Source organism: Theobroma umbraticum, unplaced genomic scaffold, assembly GCF_002168275.2.
Source record: "Theobroma umbraticum cultivar Fairchild unplaced genomic scaffold, ASM216827v3 scaffold_146.0, whole genome shotgun sequence".
In the NCBI taxonomy this organism is placed as follows: domain Eukaryota; kingdom Viridiplantae; phylum Streptophyta; class Magnoliopsida; order Malvales; family Malvaceae; genus Theobroma; species Theobroma umbraticum.
In genome coordinates this window covers 98,232-107,530 of record NW_018397265.1, presented here as the reverse complement: position 1 = coordinate 107,530, position 9,299 = coordinate 98,232, and the positions used below count along the sequence as shown (strand labels likewise).

Sequence of the window (9,299 nt, the reverse complement as noted above, 5' to 3'; positions counted from 1 at the left end):
TTAATTAATTTAATGTTTGCTTTAATTTAGTTTTAATTTATCTTCTAAAACATTGAGTTACTTGAATAAGATTAGTGTATCATAATCTTAGTACCTAGTGAATAGTTAAGAGCAAATCCTTGTCGGATATGATTCTGGACTTACTATTTAGACATATGATTGTATTTGATATGTATATTTGCGAGTGCAAAATTTTCTACAAGTTTTTAGTGTCATTGTTAAGGATTTGTTTTCCTATTTATTTTGCTAATATTACAATTCAACAAATTAGTCTTAATTTGAGTTTCACTTTCTTTGTTTTTCAAATTCATTCCATCATTATATGAGAAGAACAAAAAGCTTGGAGATTGTATGTTGTGACACAAAAATCAAGAGAACAATGTGAAAGCTTGGACAAAAAAATCAACAATGTTTTGTTCAAATTAGTACAATGGTTGATCAACAAGGTGAACAGCACATCCAACAATGAGTAATGGCATTAAATCATTGCTTAAGGGATTATGTTGTTCTGTTAGTACATGGGATTCCATCGAGCATTCGAAGGTCGATTATTCAAGCCAACAATTTCGTGAGTAAGCCAGCCATCATCACCATGGTTTAAACTTTAGTCTAATTTTGGGGTCTTTCAAATGATGGTTCAAATGCCCACATCTTGAACTTTTTGGATAAATGTGACACATTTTAAACACAATGGTGTCACAGATGATGCAATTCATTTGAGGTTTTTCCCTTTTTCATGGAGCGACAAAAGTAAAGTATGGCTGAATGCACTACTTACTGGATCTATAACAACATGGGATGATCTTGCCTAAAAGTTCGTTACTAAGTTTTTCCCTTTGACTAAAACAGCGAAAATGAGGAATGATATCACATCATTCATGTAGCAAGATTTTGAATCATTGTATGAGGCTTGGGAAAGATACAAGGACTTGCTTAGGCGGTGCCCTCATCATGGTCTTCTAAAGTGGCTACAACTGCAGACATTTCCAATGGATTTAGTAGTCATGTTTGAACCACCATTGATGCCATTGTGGGATGACCTTTAATGGCTAAGTCAATTGATGAGGCATACGATGTATTGTAGATGATGGCTTCAAACAATTACTAGTGTCCAACAGAATGATCAATGCATAAGAAAGTAGTTGGAGTTCATGATGTGGATGCCTTCACAACATTATTAGCTTAAGTAGCGATTCTAACTAAAAAACTTGAATCTTTTAGTACTAATTCCATTCAAAGTCATTTTGTAGTTTTTAAGTATTGTGGAGATGAGCATAAAAGTAATCAATGTGCAAGTAATACAAAAACAATGCAATTTGTGGGGAATAGACAGCAGAGCAATCCTTGCTCCAACACCTATAACTCATGGTGGATGAACCATTCTAACTTTTCTTGGTGTAACAATCAGGGGTCATCTTCAACTTAAAGGCTGAGCATACCTTTAGGGTTCCAACAACATGCCAAAGCACTTATCCTAGAAAAAAAGCCATTTATAGAGGATTTGCTGATACGGTTCATGACAAAGAATGATTACATCATTTAAAACCAAACAACTCTTATTCAAAGACAAGCAGCATTAATTCAAAACCTTGAGACCTAGGTTGGTTAACTTGCTAACTCATTAAACAATAGAGCTAAAGGGACACTGCCTAGTGATACAAAGGCAAATTTGGGGAAGGAAGGTAAGGAACATGTCAAAGCCATTACCTTGAGAAATGGTAAGGAAATGGAAAATAACCTAAAGCAAATTGAACAAAAAGACAAGATAGTTGAGAACGAGACATAGACTACAAGTTTTAATGGATAATGTTAAGAAAAGAAAACGAAGACAACTTTACCACCACCACCTTTTCCTTAACATCCCAAGAAACAATAAGAAGAGAGCGATCTTTGAAAATTTAATGAGGTGTTTAAAAAGCTTCACATCAGCATTCCTTTTGCTAAGGCTTTAGAGCAAATGCCTTCATATGTAAAATTTTTTAAGGATATTTTGTCAAAAAAGATCATATGGGTGAATTTGAGACAATAGCACTCACTGAGAAGTGTAGTGCAATCATATAGAACAAGCTTCCTTCAAAGCTTAAGGACCTTGCCAGCTTCACTATTCCATGCACAATTGGTGCTTTATTTTTTGCCAAGGCATTGAGTGATTTAGGGGCAAGTATTAATTTGATGCCTTTGTCTATCTACAACAAGTTGGGTTTGGCAGAGATTAAGCACATTATTGTGACTTTACAATTGGTAGATAAAACCTTCACATATTCGAGAGGTATAGTGTAAGATGTACTTGTCACAGTGGATAAATTCATCTTTCCAATGGACATTATAGTACTCGATATGGAGAAGGATAAAAAGATTCCTGATATCCTTAGGAGACCTTTCTTTCACATTACTAAAGCACTCATTGATGTGAAAAAGTAAGAGGTTACCTTGAGAGTGCAAGATTAAGAGGTAACATTTAAAATTTTTAGAACTTTAAAGTTTACTAATGATCATGATGATTGTTTTGCATTTAGTGTGGTGGATAAGGTCGTAAGTGAAATTTTTAAGGAAAGTCATCCTAATGACCTATTTGAGGCATTAATGGTTGCTGAATCTATAACAAGTGTGAAGGATGTCATAGAATGTATGAATGTGTTGAATACCCCATCTCGTTTATGGGAACACCATTTGAGTTGTTGGATATCTCTTTCTTTTCATCTTCGTCAGTAAAGCTGTTTATTGACGAATCCCTTAAGTTGGATCTCAAACCATTGCCAAGCCATTTGAGGTATGCATATCTTGATGACTCATCTACTTTTCCTATTATTGTTTCATCTGATCTTACTAACAAGCAGGAATATAAGTTGTTAAAACTTCTGAAAAAGCACAAGAGACAATTGTAGAAAAAAGGATAAATCTTTCAATATGCAAGCATAAGATTTTGTTGTACAATCATAGAGCCACTATTGAGCATTAAAGGAGATTAAATCTAGTCATGAAGGAGGTGGTGATGAAAGATATTGTCAAGTGGTTAGATGATGGCATCATTTATCCTATTTCAGATAGTGATTGGGTAAGTCTGGTGTAATGCATAACAAAGAAAAGTGGGATAACGATGGTTGCAAATGAAAACAATGAGCTCATTTCCATAAAGGCATTTACTAGATGGAGAGTTTGCATGGACTACCGAAAGCTAAATAAGGCCACAAGGAAAAACCTTTTGCCTTTATTATTTATTGATAAGATGTTGGATAAGTTAGCAAGAAATGAGTATTATTGTTCCTTGGATGGGTATTCATGATATAATCAGATCGTAACAGCTCTAAAGGATCAAGAGAAGACAACCTTCACCTATCTTTATGGCACTTTCACCTTTAAGAAAATGCCATTTGGACTTTGCAATGCTCCAACCACATTTTCAACGATGCATGATGGTTATCTTTTTAGATATGGTGAAAAAAATGTTAGAGATATTTATGGATGACTTGTCAATATTTGGAAATAATTTTGATGAATGTTTGCTGAATCTTGACAAGGTGTTGAAAAGATGTGAAGAACAAACCTAGTGTTAAATTGGGAGAAATGCCATTTTATGGTAGAAGAAGGCATTATTCTTGGTCACAAGGTGTCAAGTAAAGTATTGGAGGTGGACAAAGCAAGGTTAGATACAATCGAGAAGCTTCCACCACAAACCTTGGTCAAAGGTATTAGGAGTTTCCTTGGACATATTAGTTTTTATCAGTGATTCATTAAGGATTTTTCTAAAATTGCTAAACCTTTGTGTAATCTCTTAGAAAAAAATGTCCTATTTAAAGTTAATGATGCATGTCATGCTACATTTATAGAATTGACAAGGAAATTGACATCTACACTCATTATTGTAGTTATTGATTGGTCACTTCCATTTAAGCTTATGTATGATGCTAGTGATTATACTGTAGGGACAATGCTAGGACAATGAAAAGATTAAATTTTTCATTCTATATATTATGCTAGCAAAACCTTGATTGAAACTTAGATGCATTACACCACTACTGAAAAAGAATTATTATATGTTGTTTAAGCATTTGACAAGTTTCACTCATACTTTATTGGCACAAAAGTTATTGTTTATACTAATTACTCTGCAATTAAATATTTGATTGCTAAGAAGGATACCAATCCAAGGTTGATAAGATGGATTTTGTTACTACAAGAGTTTGATTTGGAAATCAGTGATATAAAACATACAAAGAATCAAGTAGCAGACCATCTATCGAGGTTAGACCATGACAACCATGGTAAGGACTTGACATTAATCATCGAGATATTCCCTGATGAACAATTGTTACAAGTTAGTCAAAAGAATTTACTATGGTATGTTAACTATGTCAATTTTATTGTAAGTAAGCTTCTCCCTCCCAATTTAACTTTTCATTAAAGCAAGAACTTTCTACATGATGTGAGATTTTATATGTGGGATGAACCATTTTTATTTAAGTAATGTGCTAACAGAATGTTAAGAAGGTGCATTGCAAAGGAGAAAGTGGAAAGCATATTAAGACATTGTCATTCTTTAGAATATGGAAGCCACTTTGCAAGAGATAAAATGGTAGATGAAGTTCTTCATTCAGGTTTGCATTGGCCAACACTTTTTAAGGATGCTCACCATTTTGTTTTGCATTGTGATAGGTGTTAAAGAGTGGAAAACATTTCAAGAAGACATGAGACGCCACTCAATAACATTATTGGAGTGGAAATTTTCGATGTTTGGTGAATTGATTTCATGGGACCATTTGTATCCTCTTTCAACAATCTTGCTGGCCGTTGACTATGTGTCAAAGTGGGTGAAAGCTCAACTTTGTGTACAAATGATGCTAAAGTTTGCTAAAATATTTGAAAAAGAATATTTTCACTAGATTCAGAACACCAAAGGCTATAGTGAGTGATGAAGGGAGTCATTTTTGTGATAAATATTTTACAACTTGGCTTGCAAAGTACTAGGTGACACATAAGGTGGCCACAGCTTATCACCTTTAGACGAGCAGACAAGTCGAAGTGTCAAATTGAGAAATTCTGAGGATTATAAAGAAAGTCTTATCTCCATCAAGAAAGGGTTGTGCCAGTAGACTTAATAATTCACTATAGGCATATAGGACCACTTATAAAACTCTAATAAGTATGACCCTAAATCAAATGGTATTTGAAAAAGCATGTCACCTTCCAATTGAGTTAGAGTATAGTGCATTTTGGGCCATTAAGAAATAAAATTTTGATTTGGAAGCAACTAGTGAGAAACATTTGCTTCAATTGAATGAGGTGGATGAACTATGCTTGGATGCTTATGAACATGCCAAAATTTACAATGAAAAGATGAAAAGATGGCATGACCAAAAGATTGTTAAACGTCGTTTCGAGCCAGGTCAAAATGTGATGTTTTTTAACTCATGCTTAAAGCTATTTTGGGACAAGTTGAAATTAAGATGGTCAGGACCTTTTCTTGCGTTGAAGGTAATTCCACATGGAGTAGTAGAAATAATAGATGGGCTATCAAATGAAGTATTTAAGTTGAATGGGCAACAACTGAAGCATTAATGGGGAGGTGACATTGATCGTCAACAATCCTTTATCCATCTTTCCAATGCTAAAAGAGCTTCCAAGAGAGTCAAGCTAACGACTATAAATAAAAATGCTTTTTAGGAGACAACCCAAGTTTTTAAACTTACCTTATTTTTGTGTTTATTTCATTTAGTTTATTTATTTCCAATTTTTTTACCTTTCATTTGATTTTTTTATAATTCTAATTATTTTGTTTCTTGTGTTTTGCAAGTTTTAGGATTCAAATAACGAAAAGAATGCCCAGCATCGCGCCATTGCTACTTGATGTGAACTCTTTACTAAAAATAAAAGGCCCAGTGTCATGGCCCTCAAAGGGCAAAGCCGTAGTACTGAAACTCGACACAAACTCCTTATGTGAAATAGAATGTTTAGCACCACGACCCTTAAAGGGTTGTTCCACGGCATCGAAACTTGAAGCAAAAGGCCCACAAAGAACAGAATTTTGAGGGCCATGGCTCTTAATTATGTGAGCCACGATGCTAGTTCAAGGCCCAACCCTATTCACTTTTCTTTCATCTTTTCTTCCTTTTCTTTTCCATTACCTAGCTGCATAGCCCCTAATTTCCCTATCCTTTTTCTCTTTTTTCCTTTTATCCTCGTTCTCTCTAGATTTTCTAACACCCAAGGTTAATTCTTCAATCTTTTTTATACCTAGACAACTTCCCAAACTCATTCCACCTCCATCAAAGTTTCAACAATCAAGTTCTCAACAAAGTCTCTCAAGCAGGTTCTTTTATTCAAAGTCTTTCATTACTTCTTGTGAATTTTTGTTGCTAGTCTTTAACATTGTTAGGTTTAATGGAAATTCATGTTAAATTGGTTTCTATTACTTTGTGGATAACGGGTATGTATAAATTTTTGAAAATTTTTGGTTTAGGTATGTTGATTTAGAATTATTTGGTGGATTGTTGAATTTAAACACTTGATCATTTTAAATTATTATATTTTGGTGATAATCTTTTAGAGAATTTGGGACTTATTGAATGGCTATAGTTTGGGTTGCTTTTGTGCTTGTTGATTGTTGAGACTTCTTGCAGTAATGGCACCAAAGAAAACACGACCAAGTTCAAGTACTTTTTTCGATTGAATGAAGTTTGTACTTGCAAATGTTTCCACAAGATACTATAGCTCATTGATAAATAAGGCACCCATACTTAAGCAGGGTTTGAATTTTCCCATAGTTTGTTATGAGGGGCTACATCAAATTATTACAGAATGACATTGGCAAAAATTCTATGCCCAGTTGGAAGCCATAGTTGTTTCAGTGGTAAGGGAGGTTTATGCCAATGTATTTGAACATGTTGATGGTGATGCATTTGTGCATGGTAAACATGTACCTTTCCATGGTTAGGCTATCAATGAATTCTTTGAGACTCTGAATATTGAAAATGATGGCTATGGGCAATACTTAGCTGACCATCGAGATTGGGATGCAATACTCTTAGAGCTTTGTATTACAGGTGCGCAATGGAAAATGTCACATGTAGAGCTAGTATCATTCAAGAGAAGTACAATAAAGAAGGAAATAAAAGTGTGATTACACTTTATAGCAACAAGGTTGCTTCTGTTTACTCATATCAATGATGTTATGAGGGATAAAGCAATTCTTATATATGCCATTATGACTGGTAAATCCATCAACATTGGCAAGGTCATCTTTAATGCTATATTTCACACGAGTCGAACAAAATAGGACGGTATAAGCTTTCTCTTTTTGATAACTACCTTGTGTGGGAGAGTTAGTGTTAGATGGAATGATAAAGAAGAGTTACAGCTTTCTAAAGTTCCAATCAATTTGGGAATACTTTGAAGATTAAAGGAATTTACTATGGTAGGTGGTAGTTCTTCACATGCTACCACATAACCTCCACCGAGAGCCCCAACTCGTAGTGTGTCACAATGCATGGAACATATTGATTGTTGTCTAGATCATCAAGAGAGGCATAGTTCAGCCATTAAGCAAATGATGTGAGCTTATGTTGACCACATAGGAATGGATATGGATGCTTTCCCTTCTTTGCCAAGTGATTTTGACTCTGATGATGACATTGGTGAGGAGGATACAGATGCCCAGTAGAATGTGTCTACAAATTTAGGGGAGTATTTTCTCTTCTTTACTTTTAGTAACATTGGGGATAGTGTTAACTTTAAGTTTAAGGGGGAGTTTTAAAATTTTTATGTTTATGTTTTGAAGTTTAAGTTTAGTTGTTTAGCATGATAATTTAAGAAAATTTTAATATAGGAAGGTGTTAAGAACTAAAGCTAGAACTAGTGCACTAATGAATTTGATTTACCTATGCAATGATGACAACTAGTTATGTTTTTGATATTTTGCTCATAGTAAACATGAATATTGTTTGAATGTCATGAGAATTCTTATGTTTAGCGTTATAATCGGATGAGATTTCCATACTTGAGCACTATATATCTTGCATTGAAATACTATGTACTTTTAGAGAAAGCTTATGTAAATATAAATTTTTGAACCATGTCTAGAGTTGTAGAATTTGGTTGATTGTTCCTTAAGGCGAAATCTTATGCTACAATTAGCTAGGGAGATGATTTAGGTCATCTTTCGACCGATTGAGCCTTTCAAGCTAACCTAGTTCAATTTTTATTCTTAGTTTACCCTTTTGAGCTTAAATTGTCCTTTTCTTTGGTCAAACACATGAATAAATTAGCTTAGCTTTTGAGCAATTTTCCAATTATTTTAGAAAATATATGTTAAACTAGTTGATGAAAAAGTGGAAAAAAATGAAGTTAGAGAAAAATGAAAAATTTTTGTGCAGCATTCATCCCACTATCAATGAAAGAAACAAGTTTAGGGCGTTAAATTGAAAAAAAAAATTGTTGATGAGTGAAAAGTGAATGGAAAAGAAAAAGGTGTACTCGATGAAGAAAAATAAGGTTATATAGGTTCTAGAACAATTATGTGCTTAGGGTGATTTGAGCTACATCTTGTCCCATATCCTACCTTGACCTTTGCCATACGTTAAAAGCTAAATAAAGTCATGAGGATCCTTGGTTAAGTGTTAGCCAACATTAGTGGAGAGGGAGATGAAAAGAAAATATATGAAACTTTAAACTAGATTGGAGTTTGCATAAGCATAAACCTATCTAATGTGCATGATATTCATTGTAAGAAATTTCACACACAGATGGGAGTTCATTTGAAAATGAGCTTGCATTTGAATGTAATGTCAATTTAGATAGTATTTGATGTTTTGCTTTGAGTTGGCAAAATGAGATATTTTATTAGGAAATTAAAAGGTTGTCAATGACTTGGTGCATCCTATTTTTTGTTTCAAGTTGTCAACTATGTTATTTTGTTTTCATAGGTTTTTCTTGAGGACTAGCTAAATAGTAAGTTTAGGGGTGTGATAACTCTATTATATAGAGTTTTTTGCTATATTTTAATTGCTAAATATAGGTAAGTCCTTGTGTTTCTAAGTTGATTTTAGGTAATTTGAGCTCATTTTCATGTTAAAAGTCCTAATTTGACTGATCACTAATTTGGTTTTTGTTTTGAAGGTTCTTAAATGCATAAAGCTTCATGGAGGTGAACCACGTAAGAATGCATAAGTGCAGAATTTTCTGAACTTATAGCATATTTTAGGCATAACTTGCATTATAGAAGTTCTATAGATGAGATTTTTGGACCACTGGAAAGCTAAGAGAAAGGGCTATAACCTTGATTTTTACTAGTTTGCCCAATGTTG

The 9,299-nt window shown here is 33.8% G+C and overlaps 1 non-coding gene across 1 annotated transcript; it reads right to left on the bottom strand.

The window, feature by feature from the left end:
- Positions 1 to 851: 851 nt before the first annotated feature.
- Positions 852 to 958, bottom strand: LOC149526771 (small nucleolar RNA R71). Its single transcript, XR_016351662.1, has one exon. It is a non-coding gene; the product is annotated as a small nucleolar RNA R71 (small nucleolar RNA).
- Positions 959 to 9,299: the final 8,341 nt, after the last annotated feature.